At 41.7% G+C, this 20,265-nt stretch overlaps 22 non-coding genes across 22 annotated transcripts; 8 read left to right on the top strand and 14 right to left on the bottom strand.

The window, feature by feature from the left end:
- Nucleotides 1-2,055: 2,055 nt before the first annotated feature.
- On the bottom strand, nucleotides 2,056-2,128 carry TRNAR-UCU (transfer RNA arginine (anticodon UCU)). Its single transcript has one exon. It is a non-coding gene; the product is annotated as a tRNA-Arg (tRNA).
- Nucleotides 2,129-2,400: 272 nt separating this feature from the next.
- TRNAL-CAA (transfer RNA leucine (anticodon CAA)) lies at nucleotides 2,401-2,510 on the top strand. Its single transcript has 2 exons — nucleotides 2,401-2,438; nucleotides 2,465-2,510. It is a non-coding gene; the product is annotated as a tRNA-Leu (tRNA).
- A 616-nt stretch (nucleotides 2,511-3,126) lies between these two features.
- TRNAR-UCG (transfer RNA arginine (anticodon UCG)) lies at nucleotides 3,127-3,199 on the bottom strand. Its single transcript has one exon. It is a non-coding gene; the product is annotated as a tRNA-Arg (tRNA).
- A 1,343-nt stretch (nucleotides 3,200-4,542) lies between these two features.
- On the top strand, nucleotides 4,543-4,652 carry TRNAL-CAA (transfer RNA leucine (anticodon CAA)). The gene is made up of 2 exons: nucleotides 4,543-4,580; nucleotides 4,607-4,652. It is a non-coding gene; the product is annotated as a tRNA-Leu (tRNA).
- A 616-nt stretch (nucleotides 4,653-5,268) lies between these two features.
- Nucleotides 5,269-5,341, bottom strand: TRNAR-UCG (transfer RNA arginine (anticodon UCG)). Its single transcript has one exon. It is a non-coding gene; the product is annotated as a tRNA-Arg (tRNA).
- Nucleotides 5,342-5,613: 272 nt separating this feature from the next.
- On the top strand, nucleotides 5,614-5,723 carry TRNAL-CAA (transfer RNA leucine (anticodon CAA)). Its single transcript has 2 exons — nucleotides 5,614-5,651; nucleotides 5,678-5,723. It is a non-coding gene; the product is annotated as a tRNA-Leu (tRNA).
- Nucleotides 5,724-6,339: 616 nt separating this feature from the next.
- On the bottom strand, nucleotides 6,340-6,412 carry TRNAR-UCG (transfer RNA arginine (anticodon UCG)). The gene has a single exon. It is a non-coding gene; the product is annotated as a tRNA-Arg (tRNA).
- Nucleotides 6,413-8,481: 2,069 nt separating this feature from the next.
- Nucleotides 8,482-8,554, bottom strand: TRNAR-UCG (transfer RNA arginine (anticodon UCG)). Its single transcript has one exon. It is a non-coding gene; the product is annotated as a tRNA-Arg (tRNA).
- A 272-nt stretch (nucleotides 8,555-8,826) lies between these two features.
- TRNAL-CAA (transfer RNA leucine (anticodon CAA)) lies at nucleotides 8,827-8,936 on the top strand. Its single transcript has 2 exons — nucleotides 8,827-8,864; nucleotides 8,891-8,936. It is a non-coding gene; the product is annotated as a tRNA-Leu (tRNA).
- Nucleotides 8,937-9,552: 616 nt separating this feature from the next.
- Nucleotides 9,553-9,625, bottom strand: TRNAR-UCG (transfer RNA arginine (anticodon UCG)). Its single transcript has one exon. It is a non-coding gene; the product is annotated as a tRNA-Arg (tRNA).
- Nucleotides 9,626-10,623: 998 nt separating this feature from the next.
- Nucleotides 10,624-10,696, bottom strand: TRNAR-UCG (transfer RNA arginine (anticodon UCG)). The gene has a single exon. It is a non-coding gene; the product is annotated as a tRNA-Arg (tRNA).
- Nucleotides 10,697-11,694: 998 nt separating this feature from the next.
- On the bottom strand, nucleotides 11,695-11,767 carry TRNAR-UCU (transfer RNA arginine (anticodon UCU)). The gene has a single exon. It is a non-coding gene; the product is annotated as a tRNA-Arg (tRNA).
- Nucleotides 11,768-12,039: 272 nt separating this feature from the next.
- TRNAL-CAA (transfer RNA leucine (anticodon CAA)) lies at nucleotides 12,040-12,149 on the top strand. Its single transcript has 2 exons — nucleotides 12,040-12,077; nucleotides 12,104-12,149. It is a non-coding gene; the product is annotated as a tRNA-Leu (tRNA).
- A 616-nt stretch (nucleotides 12,150-12,765) lies between these two features.
- On the bottom strand, nucleotides 12,766-12,838 carry TRNAR-UCG (transfer RNA arginine (anticodon UCG)). The gene has a single exon. It is a non-coding gene; the product is annotated as a tRNA-Arg (tRNA).
- A 998-nt stretch (nucleotides 12,839-13,836) lies between these two features.
- On the bottom strand, nucleotides 13,837-13,909 carry TRNAR-UCG (transfer RNA arginine (anticodon UCG)). The gene has a single exon. It is a non-coding gene; the product is annotated as a tRNA-Arg (tRNA).
- A 272-nt stretch (nucleotides 13,910-14,181) lies between these two features.
- TRNAL-CAA (transfer RNA leucine (anticodon CAA)) lies at nucleotides 14,182-14,291 on the top strand. The gene is made up of 2 exons: nucleotides 14,182-14,219; nucleotides 14,246-14,291. It is a non-coding gene; the product is annotated as a tRNA-Leu (tRNA).
- Nucleotides 14,292-14,907: 616 nt separating this feature from the next.
- TRNAR-UCG (transfer RNA arginine (anticodon UCG)) lies at nucleotides 14,908-14,980 on the bottom strand. The gene has a single exon. It is a non-coding gene; the product is annotated as a tRNA-Arg (tRNA).
- A 272-nt stretch (nucleotides 14,981-15,252) lies between these two features.
- On the top strand, nucleotides 15,253-15,362 carry TRNAL-CAA (transfer RNA leucine (anticodon CAA)). The gene is made up of 2 exons: nucleotides 15,253-15,290; nucleotides 15,317-15,362. It is a non-coding gene; the product is annotated as a tRNA-Leu (tRNA).
- Nucleotides 15,363-15,978: 616 nt separating this feature from the next.
- Nucleotides 15,979-16,051, bottom strand: TRNAR-UCG (transfer RNA arginine (anticodon UCG)). Its single transcript has one exon. It is a non-coding gene; the product is annotated as a tRNA-Arg (tRNA).
- A 2,069-nt stretch (nucleotides 16,052-18,120) lies between these two features.
- Nucleotides 18,121-18,193, bottom strand: TRNAR-UCG (transfer RNA arginine (anticodon UCG)). The gene has a single exon. It is a non-coding gene; the product is annotated as a tRNA-Arg (tRNA).
- A 272-nt stretch (nucleotides 18,194-18,465) lies between these two features.
- Nucleotides 18,466-18,575, top strand: TRNAL-CAA (transfer RNA leucine (anticodon CAA)). The gene is made up of 2 exons: nucleotides 18,466-18,503; nucleotides 18,530-18,575. It is a non-coding gene; the product is annotated as a tRNA-Leu (tRNA).
- Nucleotides 18,576-19,191: 616 nt separating this feature from the next.
- TRNAR-UCG (transfer RNA arginine (anticodon UCG)) lies at nucleotides 19,192-19,264 on the bottom strand. The gene has a single exon. It is a non-coding gene; the product is annotated as a tRNA-Arg (tRNA).
- Between the last annotated feature and the right edge of the window lie 1,001 nt (nucleotides 19,265-20,265).

Genomic DNA, 20,265 nt, shown 5'->3' with positions numbered 1-20,265 from the left:
GATTCTGGTTTGTGGCGCCCGGATCAACCAAACAGTCGAAGATCACCTGGGACATCTTCTACTTTTTTTGCTCAAGGAGATTTGGTAGAAAGGATCTGAAATGTATGACTTGGTGCAAGGTCATGCTTTAAGAAGTGCATTTGCAAAAGGGCCTAGGTTCAGAGTGTTCATACAGCTCCTTGACAATGGTAATAGATCAATAGAGTACCACGAGTAGATGATATTTCCAGAGGAAGCCATAGCACCTCAATATATCTTGTCAGGATGGCCGAGTGGTCTAAGGCGCCAGACTCAAGAGCTGTTTCTTCACATTGTGTGGGTGTTCTGGTCTCCAAATGGAGGCATGGGTTCAAATCCCACTTCTGACAATCTGTTTACACATTTAGCTTGAACTACAATCACCACTCCCGCTGTGTTTTCATGCTACCATGTCACCGACAAAAAAACATGAAAAAAAATCCAAAAACTTTGCACATCCTACATAAAGATCAAATTCTTGAGGAAAATCTGCTAGACCATGCTGTTAAATCTGTCATTTAAAGTGCAACTTTAGTCAGAAAAGTAAGTCCTGCTACATCTCTTCCGGTTGTCCCATTTTGCATATATACTCATGTAAAACATTAAAAAATATGCTTCTATACACTTTGAAATCCAGTAATACGCTGTTTCAACCTGCTCTGCACATACTCAGTTGCTCTCCCATTTTAGGCATATTTAAGTTATGACACCAGCCATTTGATGATTTGATAGTTTGGTTGAGAACACAAGCAAATGGGACAGTTATCAATCCCGGGATTCAAGGCATGTAACTGTGTTTTGAAACCCTTAAATCAATTGGTTTACTTCCACTTTATGATTTACTTCTGTTTGGAGGCTCTGGGCTTCAGCAAATTGGAAGCCTCCAGCAAGAAGCACGTTGTTATGGCTAAAGCAAGAATTTACGAGTGAAGGTCACAGGAAGGAACTGGAAAGCAGCATAGAAAACGACCACGAAGGGACTCGAACCCTCAATCTTCTGATCCGAAGTCAGACGCCTTATCCATTAGGCCACACGGTCTGCCACAAGGACATGATTCTGGTTTGTGGCGCCCGGATCAACCAAACAGTCGAAGATCACCTGGGACATCTTCTACTTTTTTTGCTCAAGGAGATTTGGTAGAAAGGATCTGAAATGTATGACTTGGTGCAAGGTCATGCTTTAAGAAGTGCATTTGCAAAAGGGCCTAGGTTCAGAGTGTTCATACAGCTCCTTGACAATGGTAATAGATCAATAGAGTACCACGAGTAGATGATATTTCCAGAGGAAGCCATAGCACCTCAATATATCTTGTCAGGATGGCCGAGTGGTCTAAGGCGCCAGACTCAAGAGCTGTTTCTTCACATTGTGTGGGTGTTCTGGTCTCCAAATAGAGGCATGGGTTCAAATCCCACTTCTGACAATCTGTTTACACATTTAGCTTGAACTACAATCACCACTCCCGCTGTGTTTTCATGCTACCATGTCACCGACAAAAAAACATGAAAAAAAATCCAAAAACTTTGCACATCCTACATAAAGATCAAATTCTTGAGGAAAATCTGCTAGACCATGCTGTTAAATCTGTCATTTAAAGTGCAACTTTAGTCAGAAAAGTAAGTCCTGCTACATCTCTTCCGGTTGTCCCATTTTGCATATATACTCATGTAAAACATTAAAAAATATGCTTCTATACACTTTGAAATCCAGTAATACGCTGTTTCAACCTGCTCTGCACATACTCAGTTGGTCTCCCATTTTAGGCATATTTAAGTTATGACACCAGCCATTTGATGATTTGATAGTTTGGTTGAGAACACAAGCAAATGGGACAGTTATCAATCCTGGGATTCAAGGCATGTAACTGTGTTTTGAAACCCTTAAATCAATTGGTTTACTTCCACTTTATGATTTACTTCTGTTTGGAGGCTCTGGGCTTCAGCAAATTGGAAGCCTCCAGCAAGAAGCACGTTGTTATGGCTAAAGCAAGAATTTACGAGTGAAGGTCACAGGAAGGAACTGGAAAGCAGCATAGAAAACGACCACGAAGGGACTCGAACCCTCAATCTTCTGATCAGAAGTCAGACGCCTTATCCATTAGGCCACGCGGTCTGCCACAAGGACATGATTCTGGTTTGTGGCGCCCGGATCAACCAAACACTCGAAGATCACCTGGGACATCTTCTACTTTTTTTGCTCAAGGAGATTTGGTAGAAAGGATCTGAAATGTATGACTTGGTGCAAGGTCATGCTTTAAGAAGTGCATTTGCAAAAGGGCCTAGGTTCAGAGTGTTCATACAGCTCCTTGACAATGGTAATAGATCAATAGAGTACCACGAGTAGATGATATTTCCAGAGGAAGCCATAGCACCTCAATATATCTTGTCAGGATGGCCGAGTGGTCTAAGGCGCCAGACTCAAGAGCTGTTTCTTCACATTGTGTGGGTGTTCTGGTCTCCAAATGGAGGCGTGGGTTCAAATCCCACTTCTGACAATCTGTTTACACATTTAGCTTGAACTACAATCACCACTCCCGCTGTGTTTTCATGCTACCATGTCACCGACAAAAAAACATGAAAAAAAATCCAAAAACTTTGCACATCCTACATAAAGATCAAATTCTTGAGGAAAATCTGCTAGACCATGCTGTTAAATCTGTCATTTAAAGTGCAACTTTAGTCAGAAAAGTAAGTCCTGCTACATCTCTTCCGGTTGTCCCATTTTGCATATATACTCATGTAAAACATTAAAAAATATGCTTCTATACACTTTGAAATCCAGTAATACGCTGTTTCAACCTGCTCTGCACATACTCAGTTGCTCTCCCATTTTAGGCATATTTAAGTTATGACACCAGCCATTTGATGATTTGATAGTTTGGTTGAGAACACAAGCAAATGGGACAGTTATCAATCCTGGGATTCAAGGCATGTAACTGTGTTTTGAAACCCTTAAATCAATTGGTTTACTTCCACTTTATGATTTACTTCTGTTTGGAGGCTCTGGGCTTCAGCAAATTGGAAGCCTCCAGCAAGAAGCACGTTGTTATGTCTAAAGCAAGAATTTACGAGTGAAGGTCACAGGAAGGAACTTGAAAGCAGCATAGAAAACGACCACGAAGGGACTCGAACCCTCAATCTTCTGATCCGAAGTCAGACGCCTTATCCATTAGGCCACGCGGTCTGCCACAAGGACCTGATTCTGGTTTGTGGCGCCCGGATCAACCAAACACTCGAAGATCACCTGGGACATCTTCTACATTTTTTGCTCAAGGAGATTTGGTAGAAAGGATCTGAAATGTATGACTTGGTGCAAGGTCATGCTTTAAGAAGTGCATTTGCAAAAGGGCCTAGGTTCAGAGTGTTCATACAGCTCCTTGACAATGGTAATAGATCAATAGAGTACCACGAGTAGATTATATTTCCAGAGGAAGCCATAGCACCTCAATATATCTTGTCAGGATGGCCGAGTGGTCTAAGGCGCCAGACTCAAGAGCTGTTTCTTCACATTGTGTGGGTGTTCTGGTCTCCAAATGAAGGCGTGGGTTCAAATCCCACTTCTGACAATCTGTTTACACATTTAGCTTGAACTACAATCACCACTCCCGCTGTGTTTTCATGCTACCATGTCACCGACAAAAAAACATGAAAAAAAATCCAAAAACTTTGCACATCCTACATAAAGATCAAATTCTTGAGGAAAATCTGCTAGACCATGCTGTTAAATCTGTCATTTAAAGTGCAACTTTAGTCAGAAAAGTAAGTCCTGCTACATCTCTTCCGGTTGTCCCATTTTGCATATATACTCATGTAAAACATTTAAAAATATGGTTCTATACACTTTGAAATCCAGTAATACGCTGTTTCAACCTGCTCTGCACTTACTCAGTTGCTCTCCCATTTTAGGCATATTTAAGTTATGACACCAGCCATTTGATGATTTGATAGTTTGGTTGAGAACACAAGCAAATGGGACAGTTATCAATCCCGGGATTCCAGGCATGTAACTGTGTTTTGAAACCCTTAAATCAATTGGTTTACTTCCACTTTATGATTTACTTCTGTTTGGAGGCTCTGGGCTTCAGCAAATTGGAAGCCTCCAGCAAGAAGCACGTTGTTATGGCTAAAGCAAGAATTTACGAGTGAAGGTCACAGGAAGGAACTGGAAAGCAGCATAGAAAACGACCACGAAGGGACTCGAAGCCTCAATCTTCTGATCCGAAGTCAGACGCCTTATCCATTAGGCCACGCGGTCTGCCACAAGGACATGATTCTGGTTTGTGGCGCCCGGATCAACCAAACACTCGAAGATCACCTGGGACATCTTCTACTTTTTTTGCTCAAGGAGATTTGGTAGAAAGGATCTGAAATGTATGACTTGGTGCAAGGTCATGCTTTAAGAAGTGCATTTGCAAAAGGGCCTAGGTTCAGAGTGTTCATACAGCTCCTTGACAATGGTAATAGATCAATAGAGTACCACGAGTAGATGATATTTCCAGAGGAAGCCATAGCACCTCAATATATCTTGTCAGGATGGCCGAGTGGTCTAAGGCGCCAGACTCAAGAGCTGTTTCTTCACATTGTGTGGGTGTTCTGGTCTCCAAATGGAGGCGTGGGTTCAAATCCCACTTCTGACAATCTGTTTACACATTTAGCTTGAACTACAATCACCACTCCCGCTGTGTTTTCATGCTACCATGTCACCGACAAAAAAACATGAAAAAAAATCCAAAAACTTTGCACATCCTACATAAAGATCAAATTCTTGAGGAAAATCTGCTAGACCATGCTGTTAAATCTGTCATTTAAAGTGCAACTTTAGTCAGAAAAGTAAGTCCTGCTACATCTCTTCCGGTTGTCCCATTTTGCATATATACTCATGTAAAACATTTAAAAATATGGTTCTATACACTTTGAAATCCAGTAATACGCTGTTTCAACCTGCTCTGCACATACTCAGTTGCTCTCCCATTTTAGGCATATTTAAGTTATGACACCAGCCATTTGATGATTTGATAGTTTGGTTGAGAACACAAGCAAATGGGACAGTTATCAATCCCGGGATTCCAGGCATGTAACTGTGTTTTGAAACCCTTAAATCAATTGGTTTACTTCCACTTTATGATTTACTTCTGTTTGGAGGCTCTGGGCTTCAGCAAATTGGAAGCCTCCAGCAAGAAGCACGTTGTTATGGCTAAAGCAAGAATTTACGAGTGAAGGTCACAGGAAGGAACTGGAAAGCAGCATAGAAAACGACCACGAAGGGACTCGAACCCTCAATCTTCTGATCCGAAGTCAGACGCCTTATCCATTAGGCCACGCGGTCTGCCACAATGACATGATTCTGGTTTGTGGCGCCCGGATCAACCAAACACTCGAAGATCACCTGGGACATCTTCTACTTTTTTTGCTCAAGGAGATTTGGTAGAAAGGATCTGAAATGTATGACTTGGTGCAAGGTCATGCTTTAAGAAGTGCATTTGCAAAAGGGCCTAGGTTCAGAGTGTTCATACAGCTCCTTGACAATGGTAATAGATCAATAGAGTACCACGAGTAGATGATATTTCCAGAGGAAGCCATAGCACCTCAATATATCTTGTCAGGATGGCCGAGTGGTCTAAGGCGCCAGACTCAAGAGCTGTTTCTTCACATTGTGTGGGTGTTCTGGTCTCCAAATGGAGGCGTGGGTTCAAATCCCACTTCTGACAATCTGTTTACACATTTAGCTTGAACTACAATCACCACTCCCGCTGTGTTTTCATGCTACCATGTCACCGACAAAAAAACATGAAAAAAAATCCAAAAACTTTGCACATCCTACATAAAGATCAAATTCTTGAGGAAAATCTGCTAGACCATGCTGTTAAATCTGTCATTTAAAGTGCAACTTTAGTCAGAAAAGTAAGTCCTGCTACATCTCTTCCGGTTGTCCCATTTTGCATATATACTCATGTAAAACATTAAAAAATATGCTTCTATACACTTTGAAATCCAGTAATACGCTGTTTCAACCTGCTCTGCACATACTCAGTTGCTCTCCCATTTTAGGCATATTTAAGTTATGACACCAGCCATTTGATGATTTGATAGTTTGGTTGAGAACACAAGCAAATGGGACAGTTATCAATCCCGGGATTCAAGGCATGTAACTGTGTTTTGAAACCCTTAAATCAATTGGTTTACTTCCACTTTATGATTTACTTCTGTTTGGAGGCTCTGGGCTTCAGCAAATTGGAAGCCTCCAGCAAGAAACACGTTGTTATGGCTAAAGCAAGAATTTACAAGTGAAGGTCACAGGAAGGAACTGGAAAGCAGCATAGAAAACGACCACGAAGGGACTCGAACCCTCAATCTTCTGATCCGAAGTCAGACGCCTTATCCATTAGGCCACGCGGTCTGCCACAAGGACATGATTCTGGTTTGTGGCGCCCGGATCAACCAAACAGTCGAAGATCACCTGGGACATCTTCTACTTTTTTTGCTCAAGGAGATTTGGTAGAAAGGATCTGAAATGTATGACTTGGTGCAAGGTCATGCTTTAAGAAGTGCATTTGCAAAAGGGCCTAGGTTCAGAGTGTTCATACAGCTCCTTGACAATGGTAATAGATCAATAGAGTACCACGAGTAGATGATATTTCCAGAGGAAGCCATAGCACCTCAATATATCTTGTCAGGATGGCCGAGTGGTCTAAGGCGCCAGACTCAAGAGCTGTTTCTTCACATTGTGTGGGTGTTCTGGTCTCCAAATAGAGGCGTGGGTTCAAATCCCACTTCTGACAATCTGTTTACACATTTAGCTTGAACTACAATCACCACTCCCGCTGTGTTTTCATGCTACCATGTCACCGACAAAAAAACATGAAAAAAAATCCAAAAACTTTGCACATCCTACATAAAGATCAAATTCTTGAGGAAAATCTGCTAGACCATGCTGTTAAATCTGTCATTTAAAGTGCAACTTTAGTCAGAAAAGTAAGTCCTGCTACATCTCTTCCGGTTGTCCCATTTTGCATATATACTCATGTAAAACATTAAAAAATATGCTTCTATACACTTTGAAATCCAGTAATACGCTGTTTCAAGCTGCTCTGCACATACTCAGTTGCTCTCCCATTTTAGGCATATTTAAGTTATGACACCAGCCATTTGATGATTTGATAGTTTGGTTGAGAACACAAGCAAATGGGACAGTTATCAATCCCGGGATTCCAGGCATGTAACTGTGTTTTGAAACCCTTAAATCAATTGGTTTACTTCCACTTTATGATTTACTTCTGTTTGGAGGCTCTGGGCTTCAGCAAATTGGAAGCCTCCAGCAAGAAGCACGTTGTTATGGCTAAAGCAAGAATTTACGAGTGAAGGTCACAGGAAGGAACTGGAAAGCAGCATAGAAAACGACCACGAAGGGACTCGAACCCTCAATCTTCTGATCCGAAGTCAGACGCCTTATCCATTAGGCCACACGGTCTGCCACAAGGACATGATTCTGGTTTGTGGCGCCCGGATCAACCAAACACTCGAAGATCACCTGGGACATCTTCTACTTTTTTTGCTCAAGGAGATTTGGTAGAAAGGATCTGAAATGTATGACTTGGTGCAAGGTCATGCTTTAAGAAGTGCATTTGCAAAAGGGCCTAGGTTCAGAGTGTTCATACAGCTCCTTGACAATGGTAATAGATCAATAGAGTACCACGAGTAGATGATATTTCCAGAGGAAGCCATAGCACCTCAATATATCTTGTCAGGATGGCCGAGTGGTCTAAGGCGCCAGACTCAAGAGCTGTTTCTTCACATTGTGTGGGTGTTCTGGTCTCCAAATGTAGGCGTGGGTTCAAATCCCACTTCTGACAATCTGTTTACACATTTAGCTTGAACTACAATCACCACTCCCGCTGTGTTTTCATGCTACCATGTCACCGACAAAAAAACATGAAAAAAAATCCAAAAACTTTGCACATCCTACATAAAGATCAAATTCTTGAGGAAAATCTGCTAGACCATGCTGTTAAATCTGTCATTTAAAGTGCAACTTTAGTCAGAAAAGTAAGTCCTGCTACATCTCTTCCGGTTGTCCCATTTTGCATATATACTCATGTAAAACATTAAAAAATATGCTTCTATACACTTTGAAATCCAGTAATACGCTGTTTCAACCTGCTCTGCACATACTCAGTTGCTCTCCCATTTTAGGCATATTTAAGTTATGACACCAGCCATTTGATGATTTGATAGTTTGGTTGAGAACACAAGCAAATGGGACAGTTATCAATCCCGGGATTCCAGGCATGTAACTGTGTTTTGAAACCCTTAAATCAATTGGTTTACTTCCACTTTATGATTTACTTCTGTTTGGAGGCTCTGGGCTTCAGCAAATTGGAAGCCTCCAGCAAGAAGCACGTTGTTATGGCTAAAGCAAGAATTTACGAGTGAAGGTCACAGGAAGGAACTGGAAAGCAGCATAGAAAACGACCACGAAGGGACTCGAACCCTCAATCTTCTGATCCGAAGTCAGACGCCTTATCCATTAGGCCACGCGGTCTGCCACAAGGACATGATTCTGGTTTGTGGCGCCCGGATCAACCAAACACTCGAAGATCACCTGGGACATCTTCTACTTTTTTTGCTCAAGGAGATTTGGTAGAAAGGATCTGAAATGTATGACTTGGTGCAAGGTCATGCTTTAAGAAGTGCATTTGCAAAAGGGCCTAGGTTCAGAGTGTTCATACAGCTCCTTGACAATGGTAATAGATCAATAGAGTACCACGAGTAGATGATATTTCCAGAGGAAGCCATAGCACCTCAATATATCTTGTCAGGATGGCCGAGTGGTCTAAGGCGCCAGACTCAAGAGCTGTTTCTTCACATTGTGTGGGTGTTCTGGTCTCCAAATGGAGGCGTGGGTTCAAATCCCACTTCTGACAATCTGTTTACACATTTAGCTTGAACTACAATCACCACTCCCGCTGTGTTTTCATGCTACCATGTCACCGACAAAAAAACATGAAAAAAAATCCAAAAACTTTGCACATCCTACATAAAGATCAAATTCTTGAGGAAAATCTGCTAGACCATGCTGTTAAATCTGTCATTTAAAGTGCAACTTTAGTCAGAAAAGTAAGTCCTGCTACATCTCTTCCGGTTGTCCCATTTTGCATATATACTCATGTAAAACATTAAAAAATATGCTTCTATACACTTTGAAATCCAGTAATACGCTGTTTCAACCTGCTCTGCACATACTCAGTTGCTCTCCCATTTTAGGCATATTTAAGTTATGACACCAGCCATTTGATGATTTGATAGTTTGGTTGAGAACACAAGCAAATGGGACAGTTATCAATCCCGGGATTCAAGGCATGTAACTGTGTTTTGAAACCCTTAAATCAATTGGTTTACTTCCACTTTATGATTTACTTCTGTTTGGAGGCTCTGGGCTTCAGCAAATTGGAAGCCTCCAGCAAGAAGCACGTTGTTATGGCTAAAGCAAGAATTTACGAGTGAAGGTCACAGGAAGGAACTGGAAAGCAGCATAGAAAACGACCACGAAGGGACTCGAACCCTCAATCTTCTGATCCGAAGTCAGACGCCTTATCCATTAGGCCACGCGGTCTGCCACAAGGACATGATTCTGGTTTGTGGCGCCCGGATCAACCAAACAGTCGAAGATCACCTGGGACATCTTCTACTTTTTTTGCTCAAGGAGATTTGGTAGAAAGGATCTGAAATGTATGACTTGGTGCAAGGTCATGCTTTAAGAAGTGCATTTGCAAAAGGGCCTAGGTTCAGAGTGTTCATACAGCTCCTTGACAATGGTAATAGATCAATAGAGTACCACGAGTAGATGATATTTCCAGAGGAAGCCATAGCACCTCAATATATATTGTCAGGATGGCCGAGTGGTCTAAGGCGCCAGACTCAAGAGCTGTTTCTTCACATTGTGTGGGTGTTCTGGTCTCCAAATGGAGGCATGGGTTCAAATCCCACTTCTGACAATCTGTTTACACATTTAGCTTGAACTACAATCACCACTCCCGCTGTGTTTTCATGCTACCATGTCACCGACAAAAAAACATGAAAAAAAATCCAAAAACTTTGCACATCCTACATAAAGATCAAATTCTTGAGGAAAATCTGCTAGACCATGCTGTTAAATCTGTCATTTAAAGTGCAACTTTAGTCAGAAAAGTAAGTCCTGCTACATCTCTTCCGGTTGTCCCATTTTGCATATATACTCATGTAAAACATTAAAAAATATGCTTCTATACACTTTGAAATCCAGTAATACGCTGTTTCAACCTGCTCTGCACATACTCAGTTGCTCTCCCATTTTAGGCATATTTAAGTTATGACACCAGCCATTTGATGATTTGATAGTTTGGTTGAGAACACAAGCAAATGGGACAGTTATCAATCCCGGGATTCAAGGCATGTAACTGTGTTTTGAAACCCTTAAATCAATTGGTTTACTTCCACTTTATGATTTACTTCTGTTTGGAGGCTCTGGGCTTCAGCAAATTGGAAGCCTCCAGCAAGAAGCACGTTGTTATGGCTAAAGCAAGAATTTACGAGTGAAGGTCACAGGAAGGAACTGGAAAGCAGCATAGAAAACGACCACGAAGGGACTCGAACCCTCAATCTTCTGATCCGAAGTCAGACGCCTTATCCATTAGGCCACGCGGTCTGCCACAAGGACATGATTCTGGTTTGTGGCGCCCGGATCAACCAAACAGTCGAAGATCACCTGGGACATCTTCTACTTTTTTTGCTCAAGGAGATTTGGTAGAAAGGATCTGAAATGTATGACTTGGTGCAAGGTCATGCTTTAAGAAGTGCATTTGCAAAAGGGCCTAGGTTCAGAGTGTTCATACAGCTCCTTGACAATGGTAATAGATCAATAGAGTACCACGAGTAGATGATATTTCCAGAGGAAGCCATAGCACCTCAATATATCTTGTCAGGATGGCCGAGTGGTCTAAGGCGCCAGACTCAAGAGCTGTTTCTTCACATTGTGTGGGTGTTCTGGTCTCCAAATGGAGGCATGGGTTCAAATCCCACTTCTGACAATCTGTTTACACATTTAGCTTGAACTACAATCACCACTCCCGCTGTGTTTTCATGCTACCATGTCACCGACAAAAAAACATGAAAAAAAATCCAAAAACTTTGCACATCCTACATAAAGATCAAATTCTTGAGGAAAATCTGCTAGACCATGCTGTTAAATCTGTCATTTAAAGTGCAACTTTAGTCAGAAAAGTAAGTCCTGCTACATCTCTTCCGGTTGTCCCATTTTGCATATATACTCATGTAAAACATTAAAAAATATGCTTCTATACACTTTGAAATCCAGTAATACGCTGTTTCAACCTGCTCTGCACATACTCAGTTGGTCTCCCATTTTAGGCATATTTAAGTTATGACACCAGCCATTTGATGATTTGATAGTTTGGTTGAGAACACAAGCAAATGGGACAGTTATCAATCCTGGGATTCAAGGCATGTAACTGTGTTTTGAAACCCTTAAATCAATTGGTTTACTTCCACTTTATGATTTACTTCTGTTTGGAGGCTCTGGGCTTCAGCAAATTGGAAGCCTCCAGCAAGAAGCACGTTGTTATGGCTAAAGCAAGAATTTACGAGTGAAGGTCACAGGAAGGAACTGGAAAGCAGCATAGAAAACGACCACGAAGGGACTCGAACCCTCAATCTTCTGATCAGAAGTCAGACGCCTTATCCATTAGGCCACGCGGTCTGCCACAAGGACATGATTCTGGTTTGTGGCGCCCGGATCAACCAAACACTCGAAGATCACCTGGGACATCTTCTACTTTTTTTGCTCAAGGAGATTTGGTAGAAAGGATCTGAAATGTATGACTTGGTGCAAGGTCATGCTTTAAGAAGTGCATTTGCAAAAGGGCCTAGGTTCAGAGTGTTCATACAGCTCCTTGACAATGGTAATAGATCAATAGAGTACCACGAGTAGATGATATTTCCAGAGGAAGCCATAGCACCTCAATATATCTTGTCAGGATGGCCGAGTGGTCTAAGGCGCCAGACTCAAGAGCTGTTTCTTCACATTGTGTGGGTGTTCTGGTCTCCAAATGGAGGCGTGGGTTCAAATCCCACTTCTGACAATCTGTTTACACATTTAGCTTGAACTACAATCACCACTCCCGCTGTGTTTTCATGCTACCATGTCACCGACAAAAAAACATGAAAAAAAATCCAAAAACTTTGCACATCCTACATAAAGATCAAATTCTTGAGGAAAATCTGCTAGACCATGCTGTTAAATCTGTCATTTAAAGTGCAACTTTAGTCAGAAAAGTAAGTCCTGCTACATCTCTTCCGGTTGTCCCATTTTGCATATATACTCATGTAAAACATTAAAAAATATGCTTCTATACACTTTGAAATCCAGTAATACGCTGTTTCAACCTGCTCTGCACATACTCAGTTGCTCTCCCATTTTAGGCATATTTAAGTTATGACACCAGCCATTTGATGATTTGATAGTTTGGTTGAGAACACAAGCAAATGGGACAGTTATCAATCCTGGGATTCAAGGCATGTAACTGTGTTTTGAAACCCTTAAATCAATTGGTTTACTTCCACTTTATGATTTACTTCTGTTTGGAGGCTCTGGGCTTCAGCAAATTGGAAGCCTCCAGCAAGAAGCACGTTGTTATGTCTAAAGCAAGAATTTACGAGTGAAGGTCACAGGAAGGAACTTGAAAGCAGCATAGAAAACGACCACGAAGGGACTCGAACCCTCAATCTTCTGATCCGAAGTCAGACGCCTTATCCATTAGGCCACGCGGTCTGCCACAAGGACATGATTCTGGTTTGTGGCGCCCGGATCAACCAAACACTCGAAGATCACCTGGGACATCTTCTACATTTTTTGCTCAAGGAGATTTGGTAGAAAGGATCTGAAATGTATGACTTGGTGCAAGGTCATGCTTTAAGAAGTGCATTTGCAAAAGGGCCTAGGTTCAGAGTGTTCATACAGCTCCTTGACAATGGTAATAGATCAATAGAGTACCACGAGTAGATTATATTTCCAGAGGAAGCCATAGCACCTCAATATATCTTGTCAGGATGGCCGAGTGGTCTAAGGCGCCAGACTCAAGAGCTGTTTCTTCACATTGTGTGGGTGTTCTGGTCTCCAAATGAAGGCGTGGGTTCAAATCCCACTTCTGACAATCTGTTTACACATTTAGCTTGAACTACAATCACCACTCCCGCTGTGTTTTCATGCTACCATGTCACCGACAAAAAAACATGAAAAAAAATCCAAAAACTTTGCACATCCTACATAAAGATCAAATTCTTGAGGAAAATCTGCTAGACCATGCTGTTAAATCTGTCATTTAAAGTGCAACTTTAGTCAGAAAAGTAAGTCCTGCTACATCTCTTCCGGTTGTCCCATTTTGCATATATACTCATGTAAAACATTTAAAAATATGGTTCTATACACTTTGAAATCCAGTAATACGCTGTTTCAACCTGCTCTGCACTTACTCAGTTGCTCTCCCATTTTAGGCATATTTAAGTTATGACACCAGCCATTTGATGATTTGATAGTTTGGTTGAGAACACAAGCAAATGGGACAGTTATCAATCCCGGGATTCCAGGCATGTAACTGTGTTTTGAAACCCTTAAATCAATTGGTTTACTTCCACTTTATGATTTACTTCTGTTTGGAGGCTCTGGGCTTCAGCAAATTGGAAGCCTCCAGCAAGAAGCACGTTGTTATGGCTAAAGCAAGAATTTACGAGTGAAGGTCACAGGAAGGAACTGGAAAGCAGCATAGAAAACGACCACGAAGGGACTCGAACCCTCAATCTTCTGATCCGAAGTCAGACGCCTTATCCATTAGGCCACGCGGTCTGCCACAAGGACATGATTCTGGTTTGTGGCGCCCGGATCAACCAAACACTCGAAGATCACCTGGGACATCTTCTACTTTTTTTGCTCAAGGAGATTTGGTAGAAAGGATCTGAAATGTATGACTTGGTGCAAGGTCATGCTTTAAGAAGTGCATTTGCAAAAGGGCCTAGGTTCAGAGTGTTCATACAGCTCCTTGACAATGGTAATAGATCAATAGAGTACCACGAGTAGATGATATTTCCAGAGGAAGCCATAGCACCTCAATATATCTTGTCAGGATGGCCGAGTGGTCTAAGGCGCCAGACTCAAGAGCTGTTTCTTCACATTGTGTGGGTGTTCTGGTCTCCAAATGGAGGCGTGGGTTCAAATCCCACTTCTGACAATCTGTTTACACATTTAGCTTGAACTACAATCACCACTCCCGCTGTGTTTTCATGCTACCATGTCACCGACAAAAAAACATGAAAAAAAATCCAAAAACTTTGCACATCCTACATAAAGATCAAATTCTTGAGGAAAATCTGCTAGACCATGCTGTTAAATCTGTCATTTAAAGTGCAACTTTAGTCAGAAAAGTAAGTCCTGCTACATCTCTTCCGGTTGTCCCATTTTGCATATATACTCATGTAAAACATTTAAAAATATGGTTCTATACACTTTGAAATCCAGTAATACGCTGTTTCAACCTGCTCTGCACATACTCAGTTGCTCTCCCATTTTAGGCATATTTAAGTTATGACACCAGCCATTTGATGATTTGATAGTTTGGTTGAGAACACAAGCAAATGGGACAGTTATCAATCCCGGGATTCCAGGCATGTAACTGTGTTTTGAAACCCTTAAATCAATTGGTTTACTTCCACTTTATGATTTACTTCTGTTTGGAGGCTCTGGGCTTCAGCAAATTGGAAGCCTCCAGCAAGAAGCACGTTGTTATGGCTAAAGCAAGAATTTACGAGTGAAGGTCACAGGAAGGAACTGGAAAGCAGCATAGAAAACGACCACGAAGGGACTCGAACCCTCAATCTTCTGATCCGAAGTCAGACGCCTTATCCATTAGGCCACGCGGTCTGCCACAATGACATGATTCTGGTTTGTGGCGCCCGGATCAACCAAACACTCGAAGATCACCTGGGACATCTTCTACTTTTTTTGCTCAAGGAGATTTGGTAGAAAGGATCTGAAATGTATGACTTGGTGCAAGGTCATGCTTTAAGAAGTGCATTTGCAAAAGGGCCTAGGTTCAGAGTGTTCATACAGCTCCTTGACAATGGTAATAGATCAATAGAGTACCACGAGTAGATGATATTTCCAGAGGAAGCCATAGCACCTCAATATATCTTGTCAGGATGGCCGAGTGGTCTAAGGCGCCAGACTCAAGAGCTGTTTCTTCACATTGTGTGGGTGTTCTGGTCTCCAAATGGAGGCGTGGGTTCAAATCCCACTTCTGACAATCTGTTTACACATTTAGCTTGAACTACAATCACCACTCCCGCTGTGTTTTCATGCTACCATGTCACCGACAAAAAAACATGAAAAAAAATCCAAAAACTTTGCACATCCTACATAAAGATCAAATTCTTGAGGAAAATCTGCTAGACCATGCTGTTAAATCTGTCATTTAAAGTGCAACTTTAGTCAGAAAAGTAAGTCCTGCTACATCTCTTCCGGTTGTCCCATTTTGCATATATACTCATGTAAAACATTAAAAAATATGCTTCTATACACTTTGAAATCCAGTAATACGCTGTTTCAACCTGCTCTGCACATACTCAGTTGCTCTCCCATTTTAGGCATATTTAAGTTATGACACCAGCCATTTGATGATTTGATAGTTTGGTTGAGAACACAAGCAAATGGGACAGTTATCAATCCCGGGATTCAAGGCATGTAACTGTGTTTTGAAACCCTTAAATCAATTGGTTTACTTCCACTTTATGATTTACTTCTGTTTGGAGGCTCTGGGCTTCAGCAAATTGGAAGCCTCCAGCAAGAAACACGTTGTTATGGCTAAAGCAAGAATTTACAAGTGAAGGTCACAGGAAGGAACTGGAAAGCAGCATAGAAAACGACCACGAAGGGACTCGAACCCTCAATCTTCTGATCCGAAGTCAGACGCCTTATCCATTAGGCCACGCGGTCTGCCACAAGGACATGATTCTGGTTTGTGGCGCCCGGATCAACCAAACAGTCGAAGATCACCTGGGACATCTTCTACTTTTTTTGCTCAAGGAGATTTGGTAGAAAGGATCTGAAATGTATGACTTGGTGCAAGGTCATGCTTTAAGAAGTGCATTTGCAAAAGGGCCTAGGTTCAGAGTGTTCATACAGCTCCTTGACAATGGTAATAGATCAATAGAGTACCACGAGTAGATGATATTTCCAGAGGAAGCCATAGCACCTCAATATATCTTGTCAGGATGGCCGAGTGGTCTAAGGCGCCAGACTCAAGAGCTGTTTCTTCACATTGTGTGGGTGTTCTGGTCTCCAAATAGAGGCGTGGGTTCAAATCCCACTTCTGACAATCTGTTTACACATTTAGCTTGAACTACAATCACCACTCCCGCTGTGTTTTCATGCTACCATGTCACCGACAAAAAAACATGAAAAAAAATCCAAAAACTTTGCACATCCTACATAAAGATCAAATTCTTGAGGAAAATCTGCTAGACCATGCTGTTAAATCTGTCATTTAAAGTGCAACTTTAGTCAGAAAAGTAAGTCCTGCTACATCTCTTCCGGTTGTCCCATTTTGCATATATACTCATGTAAAACATTAAAAAATATGCTTCTATACACTTTGAAATCCAGTAATACGCTGTTTCAAGCTGCTCTGCACATACTCAGTTGCTCTCCCATTTTAGGCATATTTAAGTTATGACACCAGCCATTTGATGATTTGATAGTTTGGTTGAGAACACAAGCAAATGGGACAGTTATCAATCCCGGGATTCCAGGCATGTAACTGTGTTTTGAAACCCTTAAATCAATTGGTTTACTTCCACTTTATGATTTACTTCTGTTTGGAGGCTCTGGGCTTCAGCAAATTGGAAGCCTCCAGCAAGAAGCACGTTGTTATGGCTAAAGCAAGAATTTACGAGTGAAGGTCACAGGAAGGAACTGGAAAGCAGCATAGAAAACGACCACGAAGGGACTCGAACCCTCAATCTTCTGATCCGAAGTCAGACGCCTTATCCATTAGGCCACACGGTCTGCCACAAGGACATGATTCTGGTTTGTGGCGCCCGGATCAACCAAACACTCGAAGATCACCTGGGACATCTTCTACTTTTTTTGCTCAAGGAGATTTGGTAGAAAGGATCTGAAATGTATGACTTGGTGCAAGGTCATGCTTTAAGAAGTGCATTTGCAAAAGGGCCTAGGTTCAGAGTGTTCATACAGCTCCTTGACAATGGTAATAGATCAATAGAGTACCACGAGTAGATGATATTTCCAGAGGAAGCCATAGCACCTCAATATATCTTGTCAGGATGGCCGAGTGGTCTAAGGCGCCAGACTCAAGAGCTGTTTCTTCACATTGTGTGGGTGTTCTGGTCTCCAAATGTAGGCGTGGGTTCAAATCCCACTTCTGACAATCTGTTTACACATTTAGCTTGAACTACAATCACCACTCCCGCTGTGTTTTCATGCTACCATGTCACCGACAAAAAAACATGAAAAAAAATCCAAAAACTTTGCACATCCTACATAAAGATCAAATTCTTGAGGAAAATCTGCTAGACCATGCTGTTAAATCTGTCATTTAAAGTGCAACTTTAGTCAGAAAAGTAAGTCCTGCTACATCTCTTCCGGTTGTCCCATTTTGCATATATACTCATGTAAAACATTAAAAAATATGCTTCTATACACTTTGAAATCCAGTAATACGCTGTTTCAACCTGCTCTGCACATACTCAGTTGCTCTCCCATTTTAGGCATATTTAAGTTATGACACCAGCCATTTGATGATTTGATAGTTTGGTTGAGAACACAAGCAAATGGGACAGTTATCAATCCCGGGATTCCAGGCATGTAACTGTGTTTTGAAACCCTTAAATCAATTGGTTTACTTCCACTTTATGATTTACTTCTGTTTGGAGGCTCTGGGCTTCAGCAAATTGGAAGCCTCCAGCAAGAAGCACGTTGTTATGGCTAAAGCAAGAATTTACGAGTGAAGGTCACAGGAAGGAACTGGAAAGCAGCATAGAAAACGACCACGAAGGGACTCGAACCCTCAATCTTCTGATCCGAAGTCAGACGCCTTATCCATTAGGCCACGCGGTCTGCCACAAGGACATGATTCTGGTTTGTGGCGCCCGGATCAACCAAACACTCGAAGATCACCTGGGACATCTTCTACTTTTTTTGCTCAAGGAGATTTGGTAGAAAGGATCTGAAATGTATGACTTGGTGCAAGGTCATGCTTTAAGAAGTGCATTTGCAAAAGGGCCTAGGTTCAGAGTGTTCATACAGCTCCTTGACAATGGTAATAGATCAATAGAGTACCACGAGTAGATGATATTTCCAGAGGAAGCCATAGCACCTCAATATATCTTGTCAGGATGGCCGAGTGGTCTAAGGCGCCAGACTCAAGAGCTGTTTCTTCACATTGTGTGGGTGTTCTGGTCTCCAAATGGAGGCGTGGGTTCAAATCCCACTTCTGACAATCTGTTTACACATTTAGCTTGAACTACAATCACCACTCCCGCTGTGTTTTCATGCTACCATGTCACCGACAAAAAAACATGAAAAAAAATCCAAAAACTTTGCACATCCTACATAAAGATCAAATTCTTGAGGAAAATCTGCTAGACCATGCTGTTAAATCTGTCATTTAAAGTGCAACTTTAGTCAGAAAAGTAAGTCCTGCTACATCTCTTCCGGTTGTCCCATTTTGCATATATACTCATGTAAAACATTAAAAAATATGCTTCTATACACTTTGAAATCCAGTAATACGCTGTTTCAACCTGCTCTGCACATACTCAGTTGCTCTCCCATTTTAGGCATATTTAAGTTATGACACCAGCCATTTGATGATTTGATAGTTTGGTTGAGAACACAAGCAAATGGGACAGTTATCAATCCCGGGATTCAAGGCATGTAACTGTGTTTTGAAACCCTTAAATCAATTGGTTTACTTCCACTTTATGATTTACTTCTGTTTGGAGGCTCTGGGCTTCAGCAAATTGGAAGCCTCCAGCAAGAAGCACGTTGTTATGGCTAAAGCAAGAATTTACGAGTGAAGGTCACAGGAAGGAACTGGAAAGCAGCATAGAAAACGACCACGAAGGGACTCGAACCCTCAATCTTCTGATCCGAAGTCAGACGCCTTATCCATTAGGCCACGCGGTCTGCCACAAGGACATGATTCTGGTTTGTGGCGCCCGGATCAACCAAACAGTCGAAGATCACCTGGGACATCTTCTACTTTTTTTGCTCAAGGAGATTTGGTAGAAAGGATCTGAAATGTATGACTTGGTGCAAGGTCATGCTTTAAGAAGTGCATTTGCAAAAGGGCCTAGGTTCAGAGTGTTCATACAGCTCCTTGACAATGGTAATAGATCAATAGAGTACCACGAGTAGATGATATTTCCAGAGGAAGCCATAGCACCTCAATATATCTTGTCAGGATGGCCGAGTGGTCTAAGGCGCCAGACTCAAGAGCTGTTTCTTCACATTGTGTGGGTGTTCTGGTCTCCAAATAGAGGCGTGGGTTCAAATCCCACTTCTGACAATCTGTTTACACATTTAGCTTGAACTACAATCACCACTCCCGCTGTGTTTTCATGCTACCATGTCACCGACAAAAAAACATGAAAAAAAATCCAAAAACTTTGCACATCCTACATAAAGATCAAATTCTTGAGGAAAATCTGCTAGACCATGCTGTTAAATCTGTCATTTAAAGTGCAACTTTAGTCAGAAAAGTAAGTCCTGCTACATCTCTTCCGGTTGTCCCATTTTGCATATATACTCATGTAAAACATTAAAAAATATGCTTCTATACACTTTGAAATCCAGTAATACGCTGTTTCAAGCTGCTCTGCACATACTCAGTTGCTCTCCCATTTTAGGCATATTTAAGTTATGACACCAGCCATTTGATGATTTGATAGTTTGGTTGAGAACACAAGCAAATGGGACAGTTATCAATCCCGGGATTCCAGGCATGTAACTGTGTTTTGAAACCCTTAAATCAATTGGTTTACTTCCACTTTATGATTTACTTCTGTTTGGAGGCTCTGGGCTTCAGCAAATTGGAAGCCTCCAGCAAGAAGCACGTTGTTATGGCTAAAGCAAGAATTTACGAGTGAAGGTCACAGGAAGGAACTGGAAAGCAGCATAGAAAACGA

Source organism: Lithobates pipiens, unplaced genomic scaffold, assembly GCF_037356315.1.
Source record: "Lithobates pipiens isolate NorthernLeopardFrog02 unplaced genomic scaffold, aLitPip1_a1.2 Scaffold_1, whole genome shotgun sequence".
Lineage (NCBI taxonomy): Eukaryota > Metazoa > Chordata > Amphibia > Anura > Ranidae > Lithobates > Lithobates pipiens.
The sequence above is the reverse complement of the archived record's forward strand: the minus strand, read 5'-3'. Positions and strand labels throughout refer to the sequence as shown.